The following is a 19,967-nucleotide window of genomic DNA, read 5'->3' on the forward strand; positions in this document are numbered from 1 at the left end:
AAATATTTTGAAGTAGAATTTATTGTGCTAGTCTACAGAACATTGTGCATCATATAAAATCGAGAAAAATTCCAAAATTTGGAAGTGGTCCCCCAATCTGCATCGGGTCTCACCGATGTAGAGTAGGCCGCACCGGGAGCTTAATTTACAGTCAGTCAAAAGAATACAGCGGCGTACTCTATATGAATTCTTCTGTCAATGACGATCAGGGACTAAAACTCAGTTTTATAGTACTGTAATCGTATTGGTAGTGTTCTTATTTGTTCTGTATTTCAGTGAAATATACAGTTTGTTACTCAGTTAAACAGTAGTTTGTCTTTTTTAAACTATTTCCATGAAAATTTGTTTAATTGGGTAACCTCTGAATTGGATCAATGTGTACCAGTCCCAATATGCCCTAATAAACCAAAATCTATTGTAATTGGATAGGCAGGGCATATTTACGGAAAATCAAAGTGGCTTTGTGCATAGTGGGTCATGTCTAACCAATCTTAAAGCTTTCTGAAGAGCAAACAAGAAATTTGTGTCAAGAATCTTGTGACTGGTGCCACAGGGATCAGTGCTGGGTCTGTTGTTGTTTGTATCTACAACAACAATCTGGGTGATAATGTGGAAACTTGATCAGCAAATTTGTGGATGACACCAAGACTGGCAACAGAGTGGACAGCGAGGAAGGATATCAAAGGTTGCATCACAGCAACTGGGAGGTTGGTGAGGCTGAACATGGAGTATTGTGAGTTGTTTTGGTCATCTACCTTTGGGAAAGATATCTATAAGTTTAAAATAGTGCAGAGAAAATGTACATGGATGTTGCCAGGACTTGAGTACCTGAGGTATGGGGAAAGGTTGAAAAGAGTCATAGAGCAATACGGTCCGGAAACAGGCCCTTTAGTCCAACTCATCCATGTGGACCACAGTATTGTCTCTGTTAGTCCCAGTTACTCATGTTGAACAATAGGCCTCCAAGATCCACCCTTCCTGTAACTATCCAAATGCTTCTTAAATATTGCAATTGTACCGTCTCAACAAAATTCCCTGGCAGCTCATTCCAAGTACTCAGCGTCCTCTGTGTAAGAAATTACCATTCAGCTCTCTTTTAAACCCTGCCCACTTATCTTGTATCTGTGCACCTAGTTTTGGACTCCCCCGTTCAAGTTCAAGCTTACTTTAGTTATTATTGAATCATACATCAAAACCGTCAAATGAAACAGTATCATCTGAGGCCAAATTGCAAAAAATACATAGCACATTCAGGACTGCAAGCTGCCGTACAGATGCACAAAATAAAATTATACGTATACAGCCCAGTTCCCTCAGTGACAAGTGTTGCAAATTGGTGGTGTGCTTCCTGGCAGTGCGTAGATGAAGACACAGACAGGACGATGACTGTCAATCTTATCCATATTGCTCCTGATTTTCTAAGCTTCTGTAAAGTCCCCTCACAATATCCTTACATTCCAGGTAATAAAGATCCAGTGTAGACAACCTCTCGGACACTCAGGCACTCTAGTCCAGGCAATATCCCTGTAAAAGTCTTCTGCTCCAAATCCAGTCTGACATGTTTTTCCTTTAAGAAAGTGACCAAAACTGTACACAATACTCCAAATGCAGCCTCACCGCATGGTTCAGACTTCATTCCCTGGGAAGCAGGAGATGAGGGCCGATCTGATCGAGGTATACAAAATTATGAGGTTATAATAAATAAATGCAAACAGGCAGCTAATATGCAGAAGAAGCTTTTTCCTCTCAGGTTGTGTGAGAATAGAACAAGAGATGATAGATTAACGTGAAACGTGAAATATTCCAGGGGAATCTGAGAGCATGGCCTGGATGGTGAGGATCGTCGATGATGGGTGCTTATTTCTTACAACAGTACTCCATGTAGGTGTGCTCAGTGATGGGGAGGGCTTTAACTGTGATGGACTGGGTTGTATCCATTGATTTTGTAGGCTTTTCTTCTCAGGGCATTTGTGTTTCCATACCAGGCCAGTCAATATACACGCATCTATCAGCTTGTCAAAGTTTTAGATGACATGCCAAATCTTAGCAAACGTTGAGAAAGTAGAAGTATTGCTATGCTTTCTTTGTAATGGCACTTAATTGTGAGACCCAGGACAGATCCTCTGAAAAGTCCAGGAAATGAAATTTTCTGATCCTCTCCAACTCTGATCACCGATGAGTTCTGGCTCATAGCTTCCCCCACTTGTAGTCAATAAGCTAGTTCTAGCAGACTTGATGGGCTGATTGGTCTGATTCTGCTCCAATGTCCCATGGTGTTCTGGTCTTAGTCCATGCAGGCTCTAAGGTAATCACATTTCCACACCTGTTTCCCTCTAAATGATTCCCGTTCACATTCCCTTTTGCTTTTTCTTCTGACAACCTGCTGTCAGGGAAGCTCTTCACATGAGTGGTGGGGTCAAGAACAGGAGAATGTAGAATGAAGGGTCTTGGCATGAAACATCAACAGTTTATTTCCCTCCACAGATACTGCCTGACCTGCTGAATGCCTCCAGCATTTTGTCTGTGTTTTCTGTAGAATGAAGATGTTTGGTAAATAAACTAGGAGTGATGAAAGGTAATATATTTTTACACTTCAATTATTTAAGGTCTGGAGGTAAATGTCTCTTAATAGTGGAGGCAGATTGATATCTCGTTTAGCACCCATGACTGACAGTGTTGCACAGAGCCCCCAGGAGTGTGACACTCACAAATGGTACAGGATTTAAAGTCTGTGCCACTGAAGGGACAAGGTTGGCGAATGTCTCAAACCTTCCAAACACAATTTTAGCACTGAATCTCCCTTAACCAGGACAAGGGGCAGGGGAAGTGGACAATACCACCTCTACCATTCCCAAGGTCACCATTGCTACACCACCATCAAGAATGCCTACTGTGCTCTTTCACGCCCTCACTTTGGGAAGTCTGATCACCTAGATGCACTTCTACTCTCTGAGTACAGGCAGAGACTGAAGACTGCAGCACCAGCAGTGAGGACCAAGAAGGTTTGGACAAGGGAAGCACAGGAGCGCCTACAGGACTGCTTTGAATCGATGGACTAGACTGTATTCAGGGATTCATCTTTGAATCTGGATGAGTATGCTGCAGTTGTTACCGACTTCATTAAAACCTGTGTGGATGAGTGTGTGCCTACGAAGACTTACCGTACATTCCCAAACCAAAAGCCATGGATGAACCAGGAGGTACATTGTCTGCTGAAGGCTGGATCTGTGACATTCAAGTCTAGCAACCCAAGCCTGTACCAGAGAACCAGGTATGATCTACGGAGGGCTATTTCAAGGGCGAAGAGACAATTTCAAATGAGGTTGCAGGCGATATCAGATGCACGGTAACTCTGGCAGGGACTGCAAGACATTACTTCCTACAAAGCAAAACCCAACAGCATGAATGGCAGAGATGCTTCACTACCAGATGAACTCAATGCCTTCTTTGCACGCTTTGAAATGGAGAACGCAACTACAGCTGTGAAGATCCCTGCTGCAGCTGATGACCCTGTGACCTCTGTCTCAGAGGCCAATGTTAGACTGTCTTTAAAGAGCGTGAACCCTCGCAAGGCAGAATGTCCTGATGGAGTACCTGGTAAGGCTCTGAAACCCTGTGTCAACCAACTAGTGGGAGTATTCAAGGACATTTTCAACCTCTCACTGTTACAGGAGGATGTTCCCACTTGCTTCAAAAAGGCAACAATTATACCAGTGCCTAAGAAAAATAATGTGAGCTGCCTTAATGATTATCGCCCAGTAGCACTCGCATCGACAGTGATGAAATGGTTTGAGAGGTTGGTTATGACTAGACTGAGCTCCTGCCTCAGCAAGGACTGGACCCATTGCAATTTGCCTATCGCCACAATAGGTCAAGGGCAGGCACAATCTCAAAGTCTCTCCACATGGCTTTAGACCACCTGGACAACACAAACACCTACAATTCCACAATCCTGTCATTCCCACAATCCTGATTGAGAAGTTACAGAATCTGTGCCACTGTTACTCCCTCTGCAGTTGGATCCTCGACTTCCTAACTGGAAGATCACAGTCTGTGCGGATTGGTGATAACATATCCTCCTTGCTGACGATCAACACTGGGGTGTTGCAACACCCTCAGGGGTGTGTGCTTAGCCCACTGCTCCGCTCTCCATACACACATGACCGTGTAGCTAGGCATAGCTCAAAATCATCTACAAATTTGCTAATGATACAACCATTGTTGGTAGAATTTCAGGTGGTGACGAGAGGGCGTACAGGAGTGAGATATGCCAACTCGTAGAGTGGTGCCACAGTAACAACCTGGCACTCAACGTCAGTAAGATGGAAGAGCTGATTGTGAACTTCAGGAAGGGTAAGACGGAAATGGGGGACGTCACGTGATGACGTAGGATCGAGACACGGAAATCCAGCTCTCCCATAAAATATCAGTAAATTAATGTTTAAGTGAAGAAAAGTTAGTAAATACTTTCTAAAAGTTACTTATAAACTACTCCGGATTGTTTCAAACTATGTCTCATAAACAGAAGATGAAGAAAACTATTACCGTGAAGACAACGTAAATTGGAACAGAATCAAGGCCCACTGCTGCCAGAGAACAGCAGGCTCAGGTACATTTTACCACCGGCGATACAGAACAGGAAACTGCGGCAACATCGACCATTTCTAAAGAAAAAGACCAACGAGAACTGCGCAAACGTGAAGGAAGGAGCATGCGCAAACACGAGCAACCTGAACTACAAATCCCAGTTACGATTGAAACTGGAAGTGAAAGTGAATCTGAGGCAGATTCAGATTCTCTGGAAAAATCAGACAAAGATGGAAGTAAAAGTTTTTCTGGAAATATAGAAAAAAACTTTGATGCATATAATGCATAAATTAGAAAAATTAAACACATTAAAAGAAATAAAAAAATAATAAATATGGAGATTATGTTTGATAAAATGATAAAAAGAGGAAAAAATGGAAAAGAGAATTATAGACTTGGAAGCTACAATGGAAGATATGGCTGAAAGAATGAATAAAATGGAAGATAATATCTCTGCCTCGACATCAGAAAGAAAACAATTGTTGGAAAATGTGGATAAGCTTGAAAATTTTAGCAGACGAAACAATATTAAGATTGTTGGACTTAAAGAGAATATAGAAGGAGAAGATCCAATGAAGTTTTTTCAAAAATGGATCCCTGAAGACTTGGAAATGGAAGAAGAAACTCTAATTGAAATTGAAAGGGCTCATAGAGCCTTAAGATCAAGACCTCAAGCTGATCAAAATCCATGATCAATTTTGATAAAATGCTTAAGATACCAAGATAAAGAAAAGATCCTGAAGGCGGCTGCCCAATGTGCCGGAAAGAGAAAAGGGCCATTGATGATAGAAGGGAAAGCAGTTCTTTTCTATCCTGATGTAAGTTATAATCTTTTGAAGAGAAAGAAGGAATTTAACCCAGTGAAAAAAGCTTTATGGGAAAGGGTTATAAATTCATAATGCGTCACCCAGCAACACTGATAATTTTTTTGGAGGATGGAAAAAGAAGATTTTTTACCGATTATCGAGAAGCAGAGGAGTTTGCACAAAAACTCCCAAGTATTCCCTAACTACACATACAGATTTCCAAGCGTAATGGATTAAAGATGAAGACAGAGACAGTGAATGGAATTGATAGACATTTAAGGATGATACAGGGGGAGAAAGGCAAAATTTGAGAAATATTAATTGAGAGTAGTATTTTTTTTTCTTCTCATATATATACTTTTTTATGTCGCGGGGGAGCTGGGGGAGCTTTGGATTGATTGCTATGGGATTCACGTGTGTAATCATGGAGATTGCCATGATCCGTGCAACAGGGAGGGGTTATGTTGTGTTATTTTTTATCCACAACATTGGTAGGGGGGTATTTTGTTTTTCTCTTTATAAGCTATTTTTCTTCTATCTTTCTTTTTTTGCCTGGAGGATTGGTGGGGACACACATAGCAATATGGAGAATTTTAAAAAGATTCCCCAAGGTACCAGGAAAGTTGAAAGATTAGGTATTATTATAGATTGGAGTAACCTAATTAAAAATAATGACTAATTTACTGAATTTTTAAAGCTTTAATGTTAATGGGCTTAATGGAGTGGTGAAAAGAAAAAGAATCTTAATATACATTAAAAAAATGAGAATAGATATAGCTTTTTTACAAGAAACACACTTAACAGAGATAGAACATCAGAAATTAAAAAGAGATTGGGTTGGAAATGTTATTGCAGCTTCATTTAACTCAAAGGCGAGAGGAGTTGCAATTTTGGTTGATAAAAATTTACCAATTAAAATACAAAACGTATTAATTGATTTGGCGGGGAGATATGTAATTATACATTGTCAAATTTTTTCAGAACTATGGACTTGTATGAATATTTATGCACCAAATGAAAATGATGTAAAATTTATACAAGAGGTCTTTTTGAATTTGGCTAACGCACATGACAAAATATTAATAGGTGGAGATTTTAACTTTTGTCTAGATCCAGTTTCAGATAGATCAACAAAAGTTGTCACAAAATCAAAAGTAGCAAAATTAACTTTATCATTGATGAAAGATTTAAATTTGATTGATATATGGAGAAGAATTAACCCAAAAGAAAGAGATTATTCATTTTATTCAAATAGACATAAAGCTTATTCAAGGATAGATTTTTTTCTATTAACAACGAATATTCAAGACAGAGTGAAAAATATGGAATATAAAGCAAGAATATTGTCAGATCATTCTCCTTTGATAATGATAGATAAAGTGGAATCAATTTATAAATGGAGATTTAATTCATTATTACTAAAACGTCAAGATTTTTGTGATTTTATGAAAAAGCAGATTCAGTTTTTTTTAGATATAAATTCACATTCAGTTGATGATAAATTTATATTGTGGGAAGCAATGAAGGCATATTTGAGAGGTCAGATAATAAGTTATACTTCTAAAATTAAGAAGGAATATATGATAGAAATAGATCAATTGGAAAAAGAGATTATAAAATTAGAAAAAGAATCTCAAAGATATATGACAGAAGAAAAATGAAGACAACTTGTTAACAAGAAGTTACAATATAATACACTTCAGACATATCAAACAGAAAAAGCAATTATGAGAACTAAACAGAGATATTATGAACTAGGTGACAGATCACATAAGGTTCTTGCTTGGCAGTTAAAAACAGATCAGACTTCTAAAACAATAAATGCAATTAGAACAAGAGTAAATAAAATTACTTATAAACCTTTAGAAATTAATGAAACTTTTAAGAATTTTTATTCCGAACTGTATAAATCAGAATCACAAAATGATAATGTCAAGGTAGAAAGGTTTTTATCACAAATAACTCTTCCAAAATTGAATTCGGAAAAACAGAAGGGATTAGATATGCCTTTTACATTAAAAGAGGTCGAAGAAGCTCTAGGAGCATCTCAAAGTAATAAATCCCCAGGAGAAGATGGTTTTCCGCCTGAATTTTATAAAAAGTTAAAAGATTTATTAATTCCTCCTTTTATGGAGTTAATACACCAAGCGGAAAGAACGCATAATCTTCCAGAATCTTTTTCGACAGCTATTTTAATAGTATTGCCAAAAAAAGATAGAGATCTTTTAAAGCCAACATCATATAGACCTATTTCTTTGTTAAACACTGACTATAAAATAATAGCAAAAATCTTACCTAACAGATTATTTAAATACTTACCAAAATTAATACATATGGATCAAACAGGATTTATTAAAAATAGACAATCGGCAGATAATGTAACTCGGTTATTTAGCATAATTCATTTGGCTCAAAAGAGGGAGGAAATGAGTGTGGCAGTTTCTTTAGATGCAGAAAAAGCATTTGATAGATTGGAATGGAATTTTTATTTAAGGTATTGGAAAAATATGGATTAGGAGTATCCTTTATAAAATGGATTAAAACCTTAAATACTAATCCCAAAGCTGAAGTGGTGACAAATGGTCAAATTTCAACACCATTTCAGTTAACAAGGTCAACTAGGCAAGGTTGTCCATTATCACCTGCTTTATTTGTGTTGGCGATAGAACCATTAGCTGAATTAATTAGAATGGACCCAGATATTAAGGGTTTCAGAGTTAACCAGGAGGAATACAAGATTAATTTATTTGCTGATGATGTTCTGCTTTATTTAACAAACCCATTGCACTCGTTGCGTAAATGATCCTCCAGATTAGAAGAATATGGGAAAGTATCAGGTTAGAAAATAAATTGGGATAAAAGTGAAATTTTACCTCTTACTAAAGGAGATTATAGTCAATGTCGATTAATAACTCAATTTAGATGGCCGATAAACGGTATAAAACATTAAGGTCTAAGAGTTGATAATGATATAAAGAACTGATATAAATTAAATTATTTACCATTATTGAAAAAAATTCAAGAAGATCTTGATAAATGGATGATATTACCAATAACATTAGTAGGTAGAGTAAATACCGTAAAAATGAATATATTCCCTAGATTACAGTACTTATTCCAATCACTACCAATACAACTACCACAGAAGTTTTTTCAAGAGTTAAATAAATATGTGAGGAAGTTTCTTTGGAAAGGTAAGGTGTCAAGAATATCGTTGGAAAAATTGACATGGAAATTTGATCAAGGAGGGTTACAACTTCCAAATTTTAAGAATTATTATAAAGCAAATCAACTTAGATTTATTGCATCTTTTTTTGATAAAGATAAACTGGCATGGATTAGAATAGAACTAGATAAAATAGGAGAAAATACACCAGAAGATTTTATATATCAGTGGGAATCTAAATGGATACGGGAAAAGAATGAATCTCCTATATTAAAACATTTGATTGATTTATGGAATAAGATAAATGTTGATGATGAGATAAAGAAATCTTTATTAGCAAAGAGATCTTTAATTCAAAATAGACTTATTCCTTTTACAATGGATAATCAACTTTTATATAATTGGTTTCAAAAAGGGATTAGATATATAGGAGATTGTTTTGAAGGAGGTATATTAATGTCATTTGATCAATTAAAGAATAAATATAAAATATCAAATAACACTCTTTTTTGTTACTTCCAATTAAGGGCTTATTTAAGAGAAAAATTGGGTTAAACAATGTTATTGCCGAAATCTAATGAAATAGAAACTTTAATTCAAAAAGGAAAAACTAAAAAATGTATTTCTTGTATGTATAGTTTGATTCAAAATTAAACAAGGAATCCATAAGTCAAGACAAAAATGGGAAATGGACTTGAATATTAAAATTGAAGAAACAACTTGGTCAAGACAATGTCTTGATAGTATGACAAATACAATAAATGTTCGGTTAAGTTTAGTACAATATAATTTTTTACATCAGTTATATATTACACCACAAAAAATAAATAAATTAAACCCACATTTATCTGATCAGTGTTTCCGATGTAACCAAGAAATTGGTACTTTTTTACATTCTACTTGGTCTTGTTCTAAAATTCAACCTTCTTGGACAAATTTAAGAGTTTTACTGGAACAAGTTATTGGAGCACAACTTCCACATAACCCGATATTATTTTTATTAGGCGATATTGAAGGGATAAAATCGAAACCCAAATTGAATAAATATCAGAAAGAGTTCATAAAAATTGCACTGGCAGTAGCCAAAAAGGCAATGATAAAAGTTTTTACTAAATATGGAGATGTTGAGGTACGACCCCTCAACATCACAAGGACACAGTGACACCAGCAGACACATCATAATGAGATGCAACATCACCACAGTATTTAAACTCTGGTCAGCTGGAGACCCGAGTCAGATGTATACAGGACAGATATCATGGATTCTTACTTATCTACACAGATGGTTCGAAAGATCCGGCGACAGCTCGTTCAGGTATTTCTCTTTACGTTCGAACAATGAGTGAGGTTGTGGATGACACAAAAATGAGTGTGTGGTGAGGGTGAGGGTTGTCTGAGGTTACAATGGGATGGAGACCATCTGGCAAAGTGGGCCAAGAAAGGGCAGGTTGAACGTAACTGGACAAGTATGATTTTGGGAGTTAAACCAGAGTAGAACATAGAGAGTAAATGACAGGGCCCAAAGGGAGTTGCAGAACAGAGACACCGAGGGGTGAAGTACTGTGTTCCCTAAAAGTGGTGACACATGTGGACAGGATAGTGAAAAATGTGTGGATGAGTTCTTATGCAGTGTAGATCTGTGATTTAAAATGTAGATGTTCCTGTTGTTGTCTAGTTGTAAGCCAGTGGATTCTTTTCCTCTCTTTTGTTTCCTTTCATGATGAGGGGTCTCAGCCTGAATCTTTTACTTAGATGCCGCCTGGCCTGCTGAGTTTCTCCAGCGTTTTCTGTGTGTTGCTTGAATCTACTTTTTGTTTCTTCTCCTTCAGGGACAAGAGTGCTGGAAACAGTGACACATGATTGTGCAGAAGACAACAGAGATTTTAACCGTATGAACCAGCGATGAAGCTGAGAGTGACCACTACAGAATGCAAGCCCAAGACAGCAGGTGCCGACTGCATTCAGTACTCCTCAGGTTGGTACCTCTGCCTCCCTTCCACCTCATTGTGTTAACTCAATTACCACTCCCACAAAGCAAAAGTAATTGCCTGACACTGATATCATTACATCAGAACACAACTACTTAATGACGGTGTTTGTGAATCACGTTGAACAGTTTCCAATGCTTGGGTCTCGTATATCTGAGGCAGTGATGACACTTGCTTTCGAGACCACAGCACCCATGTCATTCATGACCCTGAAGAGAACAAAAATCCTCGCTGGGAGGTTTGCAAGAGTTGTTGGGGAGTGTTTAAATTAATTTGGCAGGGGGGTAGGGACTGGAGTGATGTGGCTAAGGATGGGCCAGTTGGTATAGAAGTGGATGCATTGTGTAGTGAGACTGAAGAATGACTGGCAGATGATAGGGCAAAGCTGCAGAGGTGAATTGCAACATACAGGTAGGGGCAGAGTTGAAAATGACGATGAGTACAGGACTGAATTTGTTACATTGGAATGCACGCAGTATACAGAATAAGGTATTTCATCTTGTAGCACAGTTAGAGATTGGCAGGAACATCATTATCGATGTCACTGAGTTTGTTGCTTAAAGATCATAGTTGGGAGCTTAACATCCCAGAATATAGACTGCGTTGAAAGGTCAGGCAGAGGGAGTGGGGAGGCATTGTTGTTAAAAATGAAATCCAATTCTTAAGAGAGATGTGACATAGGAACAGAAGTTGCAGAAACTTGGTGGGGGGGGGGGGGGCGGGGTTGGGGTGCGGTGGTAGAATTAAGAAACGGCCAGGTCTCTGTTGGGAGTATATACAGGCTCCCAAACAGTGGTCATAATGTGGGATATAAATTGCAATGGGAGATAGAAAAGACATGTAATAAGAGCAATGTTACTATCTTCGTGTGAGATTTCCATATGCAGGTAGATTGGGAAAATCAGGTTCATGCTGGATCCCTAGAGGGGATGACCAAGCAAAGGATAGTCACAGGGGTCTGGTATCTGCACTGAGTCTGGCTCTGTGACTGAGAAGGGAAGGGATGTGAGGAGGGAAGCTGTGGTAATAGGGGATTTGTGAGTTAGGGGAAGTGAAAGGGGGTTCTGTGGACTGGATGGAGATTCCTGGAAGGTATGTTGCCTCCCGGGTGCCAGGGTCTGGCCTACCTTTGGTCCAGTGGACAGCATTCAGAATCAGAATTAGGTTCAATATCACTGGCATGTTGTGTGTCGTGAAACCTGTTTTTTATGTGGCAGCAACACACAGAATCATAAAAACTGTCGATTACAATAAGTGTGTGTGTATATATATATATAGATGTATGGTGAGGCTTTATATGGCATTGGTCAGACTGAATTTGGAGTATTGTGAGCAGTTTTGGGTCACTTTGAGAAAAGGTGTGCTAGCCTTGGAGAGTTTCCAGTGAAGGTTCTCAAAAAGGAGTCCACAAAGAAAAGGTTAACATATGAGGAGTTTTAATAGCCATGGAAGAATAACAGTGGATTTCATTGAAACCTGTTGAATATTGAAAGGTCTAGATAGAATGTGAAAAGGATATTTTGTATACTTTCTGATCTAGGGTCAGAGCGCATGGCGTCAGAATAGAGGCTATCCATTTAGAGCAGTGATAGGGAGGATTTCTTCAGTAACAGGATGGTGAATCTGTGGAATTCATTGCCACCGATGGCTGTGGGGACCATGTAATTGAGAATATTTAAAATGGAAGTTGATTGGTTCTTGGTTAGTCATGGCATGAGAAGTTACAGGGAGAAGGCAGCAGGATGTGGTTGAGAGGGATACTCAATCAGCCATGATGGAATGATAGATCAGACTCAGGGTGCTGAGTCGCCGAATTCTGCTGCTGCGTCTTAGGGCCTTATGGTCTAATTGATGATGACATTAGTGAGGCCTCACCTGGAGTATTGTATTCAGTTTTGCTGGCATTGCTAGAGGAAAATACTGCTCAGCTGGAAAGAGTGCTGAGGAGATTTACGAGACAGGTATTAGCACTTGAGAGACCAACTTATGGAGAGAGGTTGGGCTTTTTAAGAGGCCACAGTGTTAAGGTTAAAAAAAAAGATTTACTAGGGTCTGAGGAGAAAATTATTCACACAACAGACACTCCGACAGGTACGTGGATGGGAAAGGTTTAGAAGGATACGGGACAAATTAGGCAGATGGGACTGGCTCAGAATGGGATCCTAGCATCACCACTTCCCCCTCTACTCTGCTCCCTCCCCATCCATTACCTTGCTCCCCCCAAGTTATCCAAACCAGCTGACATGATTTCCTCAAAGATAATGTTGTCATCAACAGGTCCATTCAAATCCATTTCCATGATTGGCCTGGGAAGATTGATATCACCAACTGATCCTTCCAGACTACAGCACGACAACTTCATATGGCATCGTATTTGGGAACTTCACAGATCCAGTGGTGATTGATTGACAACGGAACATCACCTCTGATTCGCTTGATGAATATCTTGAGTTCTGTCTCAGCCAATCAGCTGACCAAACAGCTCAGATCCACCCGAGCTGATTTTTTGTTGTACCATCAGTGACTGACCAATCCCAGAGGTCCTCTCAGTGGCTCCACCAGTGACACCAGACTTTTGGCCCCCAGCCTCACCCTACCCTTCCTCCTCACTTCTTCCTTCCCTCCCTCAGGTCTTGGCTGTCCGTACTGTGACTGCCTGGATCCTCCAGTGAGGGAACACCTCCCTCCTCCTCCCCGACCCCACCCTCATTTTCATCCCTCCCCCACACGTCTCCCCTCCCTCTCTCCTCAACATTTCCTTCCACCTCCATCCCCCACCTCTTCCTCTTCCCTCTCCTATACACATACCCCTCCCTCCCATTTCCTCCCTCCCCCTCCTACACACTTCCCCATCTCCCTCCCCACCTTCCCCCCTAGGACCTTGTCAGGGAGCCCTCCCTCCATCCTCCTCCTGCCTATTCCTCCGCACTCTCCTTCCCTCTACCCAACCCCAACCTCTCCCCCCCTCCCTCCCCATCCCCTCCTCTAACCCTTTCCTTCCTCCTCCTCCCCTTCCCCTACACTCCTCCACTCCCTCCCAATTCCTCCCCCTCCCCATCTCTCACCCATTCCCCTCCCTTCCCTCACTCTCCCCTTCCCCTCCCATCCTCCTCCTTCCTCTCCCTCTCTCTCCATCCCTCCTGCCTCTGCTCTTCCTTCACCTCAATTCCCTCTGCCCAACCTCTCACCTTCCTTCCCACCCTAACCCTCCATCCCCTCAACTGTATGTTTTTTATTTTGTGTGTGTGTGAGACCTTCCCTATCCACTTCACCCTCCTCCCTCTGCCCAACTCTAACTCCTCCTTACACCCTCCCTCCTACCAATTCCCCCGCTGTCACCTTTTCCCTCCCCTCCTCTTCTTCCCCTCTTCCCTCTAACTTCCTCCCCTCTCCCCCTCCCCACACTGCCACCACAACCCACTCCTCTCCTTTCCACCATCTCCCCACCCCCCTGATTCCTTCCTATCCCCTCCACCCTCCCCTCTCTCTCACACACCTGCAAACGCACATACAGCTGGGGTGATGGATGGCGGGGTGGTGGGGGGGGGGAGAGCGGGTGGAAGAGGGGTAGTGAGGAGGAGAGGGAAGGAGGTGAAAGGGAAGGAGATGGTTCAGAGGGAGGGAGGGAGAGGGCAGGGTATGGGAGATGGAGTGAGCAGGAAGAGAGGGGAGGGAGAGTGAAGACAGATGGAAGAGGAAGGGGTGTTGAGGAGAGGTGGGGTTGGGGAGGGTTTAGAGTGACGGGAGTGGTTAGGGTAGGGGTGTGAGGAGGATGAGGAGGGAATGAATAGGAAGCAGAAGCGGTGGGGGAGGGCGAGGAGGGGAAGGAGTGTGGGGAAGGAGCAAGACGGTGGAGGTAGATGGGCAATGTGAAGGAGGAGGGAGGGGGAGGGAATGGGAAGTGGAAGGTAGAAGGGAAGGGAAAAGCAGGGGGATGGGAAATAGATTGAGCAGACTGGGAGGGGAGGGGAAGGGGTAGGTTGCGGGGATGGGTGAAGCAACAGGAGGAGAAGGGGTTGGTTGAGGGGGCGGGTGGGTGTGGAAACAGGAGGAGAGAGCAAGTGGGACTGAGTAGGGGATGGTAGAGTGGGAATGGGAAGAAGAGGGTGGGATAAAGGGCAGGAGTGTTGCAGTGGAAGTGGAGTGAAGAGAAAGAAGGAAAGGGAGAGGGGAAGTGGAGTGTTGAGGGAAGATAGAGAGGAAGGGAAGGTGGAAGGTTGGCAGAAGGAATGGAGGGGAAGGGGATGGAGGCAGAGGGGAAGGAGGAAGGGTTAGAGGGGATGGAGGAGGAAAGGGAAGGGGAGGCTTGAGTAAGGGAGGGGCAGGGGAATGTGGTGGTGAGGGGGCAGGAGAAGGAATTGGGACGGATGGAGGAGGGGTGGGTGAGGGGGACGGGGTGGGAGGGGAGGGGAGGGGGAGGTGGAAGGGGATGGGGGTGGGGAGGGGGAGGGGTGGGTAGAGGGAGGGGGAGTGAGGAAGAGTGGGTGGGAGGAAGATGGAGGGAGGGTTCCCTGATGAGGTCCCAGGCCCCCCCCACACTCCCCCCACCCCACACTCCCCCCACCCCTCACCAACCCCATCTACAATTGGCCCCATTCCCTGCCCCGGGCTGGGGGTAAGTGTTGAGCTGCTGAACCTGCAAGAAAATGAATCATTTGATGGAATATATCAACGTACTTGAAAAATAAATTTACTTTGAAATTCAACTTTGAAATCTGCTGTTTGTAAAATATGTACTGATGTGAAATGGTCTCAATGAATGTCTGAGAGTGGAAAACACTGGTGTTCAGTGCCAGTGCCCCTTGCCAGCCATGAATCCCCACCTCAGTCTGTCCCTTCTGCCCAGCTTGACCCATCTTTCTCTGTAGTTTCCTCTCCGCCCTGTCTAATCAAGCACATATCAACCTCCGTTTTCAGTGTAGCCGATGATTTGTCTTCTGAGCTATCTGTGGCAACGAATTGCTCAGATTCACCACTGTCTGGGCAAAGAAATTCCTCCTCATCTCTATAAATGCATGTCCTCTGTTATGAGACACCTTTCACACATGATCATGTCTCCCCTCAGCTCCTTAGAAAAAAACCCAATTTTGTTTGACCTCTCCTTAAACAATAACTTATGCCTTTAATCGAGACTGCATCCCAGTGAATCTCTTCTGCACCCTCTCCGATGTATCACTGTTACGGTCGATTAACGGTAATAAGAAATTTATCCGAGAGGAGCGGTCCAACATTCATTGAATTGGGACACTTGCCAGGATGACAGCAGAGCAGCGATGACTGGAGTTTTGTGGGGCAACTCAGAAGGTGGAGGGCAGATGCGTCCTGAAGATGAAGTATTCTAAAGGGAGATGAGGCAACCTTGGCTGACAAGGGAGGTCAGAGACAGCATAGAATCAAAAAGGAGGGCATACAGTAGTAGCAGAAATGAGAGGGAAGCTTTACAAACCAATAAAAGCCAGCGAGAAACAATGAAGAGAGAAAAGATGAAATATGAAGTAAGTTAGCCAATAATAATAAAGAGGGTGCCGAAAGCATTTCTTCCAGATATATAAAGTGTAAAATCAAGGCAGAGTAGACTTTCTTTAATTTTTATTTTCAAATAAAGTATATACAAGTCAGGGGAGGAGTTTAGGAAACTGATAATATAAAAGACATAAACAGCAATAATAAAACAAAGTATATAATGTCAAATTCAAATAGGTAAAATATAACACTGTTATATATACAATGGTAAAAAAAAACTACAACTCCTCATAGCAATCATAAAAACAAAGATTGGAAATTTTGTTTGCTGAAGAAAAAAACCCCACTAACTAAACTGTAATAAAAAAAAAAGAGAAAGAGAAGAAAAAGAAAGACTGGGCAGTCCAATTGAGGATAAAAAAAAATTTTAAATGGAGAAAATAAAACATCCTTCCAGTCATCTCCGAACCTTCACGGATAAGGATTTCCCCCAAAAGAGAATAAAGGAAAATAAATAAATAAATTAGATCATATGAAAATATTGAATAAAGGGTCGCCAGACTTGTTCAAAATTAAAGGATGTATCAAATGTCCTGCTTCTAATTTTCTCCAAGCTTAGACATGACATGATGGAGGAGAGCCAATAAAAGACAGTAGGTGGGTTAGATTCTTTCCAGTATAACAAGATAGCTTTCCTAGCCGGTAAAGTTGAAAATGCTATCACATGTTAGGCGGAAGCAGACACTTTGCTTGCTTCCTCTGGAATAATCCCAAAAACTGCTGTAAGTGGATTAGGTTGAACATCCACATCTATAACTTTATATAATGTTCCAAACAAATCCTTCCAAAAATTGTTTAAACGAACACATGACCAAAACATATGAGTTAGAGTAGCCACTTCTGCATTACATCTGTCACAAATAGGGCTTATATTAGGAAAAATATGTGCCAATTTATCTTTGGACATATGGGCCCTGTGTACTATCTTAAACTGAATTAAGATATGGAGTGTGCAGATAGATGAATTATTGACTAAATAATACATTTTAATCCACTGATTGTCTGAAAGTGAATGTTGAAGTTCTACTTCCCAGATGCGTTGAACCCTATCATTAGGCGACATGAGAGCACTCATTAACTGTTTATAAATGATAGCTATTAATCGTTTTTGAAAAGGTTTAAGCTGAAAAATAGCATAAGCCAAATTTAAAGAGCAGTTTGAGGGGTGATTCGGTAAAAAATCACGTACAAAATTCCTAACCTGTAAATATGTGAAAAAATGTGTTTTAGATATATCATATTTATCCATTAACTGTGAAATGGACATTAAACAGTCTTGTAAAAACAAATCTAAGAAACCGACCCATGATCCTTTCCCTTCTCCAGCTCTGTATTACTTTCGCCAATCACCTTTCCAGCTCTTAGCTTCATCCCACCCCCTCTGGAGTCTTCTCCTATCATTTCGCATTTCCCCCTCCCCCCACTACTTTCAAATCTCTTACTATCTTTCCTTTCAGTTAGTCCTGACGAAAGGTCTCGGCCCGAAACGTCAACAGTGCTTCTCCTTATAGATGCTGCCTGGCCTGCTGTGTTCCACCAGCATTTTGTGCGTGTTGTACAGTATTTTCATGTCATTTTCTAAATATTTTGAAGTAGAATTTATTGTACTAATCTACAGAACATTGTGCATCATATAAAATCAAGAGAAAAATTCCAAAATTTCTCAACTATTTACTAAAAATTAAAACCAAAATTGTGAGTCTGAAAAAGTCTTCATCCCCTCCTTTGAAATTACCACACTCAATTTCCTCAGATGCCATTTGAGGTCTCATCAACACACCTAATTTGTCCAGATTGAATAGAGTGTTGGGAAATGTAAAAGAAACAATAGGGCAGTCTATAACAGACGGGGAGAAGATTCAAACAGCAGAGATGCAGAGGGACGTAGGAGTCCTCATGCAAGACTCCCAGAATGTTAATTTACAGTTTGAGTCTGTGGTAAAGGAGGCTCATGCAATGTGGGCATTTCATTCAAGAGAATACAATAGACGATCAAGAAGATAATGCTGAGGCTTAATAAGCCCAGATGCGCTGAACAACTTCTATGCTCGATTTAAGATGGAAAATGATGTGGTGGTGAGGAAAACTAGCCCTTCTCCAAATGACCAGGTGCTGTGACTTACCATGCTGATGTGAGGAAAACTCTATGCAGGGTCAACCCACAGAAGTCTGCTGGACCAGACAATATTACTGGCAGAGTGCTCAGAGGATGTGCAGACCAGCTAGCAGATGTTCTCACTGACCTCTTCAACATCTCTCTGAGCAGCGGCATCATTCCAACGTGCTTCAAGGCCACCACCATCGTCCCTGTGCTAAGGAAGTCTTCAGTGTCATGCCTCAATGACTACCGTCCCATTGCACTCACATCCATCATCATGAAGTGTTTCGAGGTCGTTATGAGGCACATCAAGAACATGTTAGAACAAGTGTAAATAAAATTACTTATAAACCTTTAGAAATCAATGAAACTTCTAAAAATTTTTTATTCTGAACTGTATCAATCAGAATCACAAAATGGTATTGTTGAGATAGAAATGTTTTTATCACATATAACTCTCCCAAAATTGAATTTGGAAGAACAGAAGGGATTAGATGTGCCTTTTACATTAAAAGAGGTTGAAGAAGCTCTAGGATACCTTCAGAGTAATAAATCTCCAGGAGAAGATGGTTTTCTGCCCGAATTTTACAAAAAGTTTAAAGATTTATTAATTCCTCCTTTTATGGAACTAATACACAAAGCGGAAAGAACGCATAAACTTCCAGAATCTTTTTTGACAGCTATTTTAATAGTATTGCCAAAAATAGATAGAGATCCTTTAAAGCCAACATCATATAGACCTATTTCTTTGTTGAACATGGACTATAAAATAATAGCAGGGATTTTATCTAATAGATTATCTAAATACTTACCAAAATTAATACATATGGACCAAACAGGATTTATTAAAAATAGACAATCGGCAGATAATGTAACTTGGTTACTTAGCATGATTCATCTGGCACAAAAGAGGAAAGAAATGAGTGTGGCAGTTGCTTTGGATGCAGAAAAAGCATTTGATAGATTGGAATGGGATTTTTTATTTAAGGTATTGGAAAAATATGGATTTGGAGTATCTTTTATAAAATGGATTAAAACCTTAAATACTAATCCCAAAGCTAAAGTGGTGACAAATGGCCAAATTTCAGCATCATTTCAGTTAACAAGGTCAACTAGACAAGGTTGTCCATTATCACCTGCTTTATTTGTGTTGGCAATAGAACCATTAGCTGAATTAATTAGAACTGATTCAGATATTTTGGGTTTCAGAGTTAATCAGGAAGAATATAAGATTAACTTATTTGCTGATGATGTTCTGCTTTATCTAACTAACCCATTGTATTTGTTGCGTAAATTATCGTCTCGATTGGAAGAATATGGGAAAATATCAGGGTACAAAATAAATTGGGATAAAAGTGAAATTCTACCCCTTACTAAAGGAGATTATAGTCAATGTCGATTAATAACTCGATTTAGATGGCCGATAAATGGTATAAAGTATTTAGGTATAAGAGTTGACAACGATATAAAGAATTTATATAAATTAAATTATTTGCCATTATTGAAAAAAATTCAAGAGGATCTTGATAAATGAATGATGTTACCAATAACATTAGTAGGTAGATTCAATGGTGTAAAAATGAATATATTCCCTAGATTACAATATTTATTCCAAACACTACCAATACAATTACCGCAGAAGTTTTTTCAAGAGTTAAGTAAATGTGTGAGGAAGTTTCTTTGGAAAGGTAAGATGTCAAGAATATCGTTGGAAAAATTGACATGGACATTTAACCTAGGAGGGTTACAATTACCAAATTTTAAGAATTATTACAAAGCAAATCAACTTAGATTTATTG

Source organism: Hemitrygon akajei, chromosome 9, assembly GCF_048418815.1.
Source record: "Hemitrygon akajei chromosome 9, sHemAka1.3, whole genome shotgun sequence".
Taxonomy (NCBI): Eukaryota; Metazoa; Chordata; class Chondrichthyes; order Myliobatiformes; family Dasyatidae; genus Hemitrygon; species Hemitrygon akajei.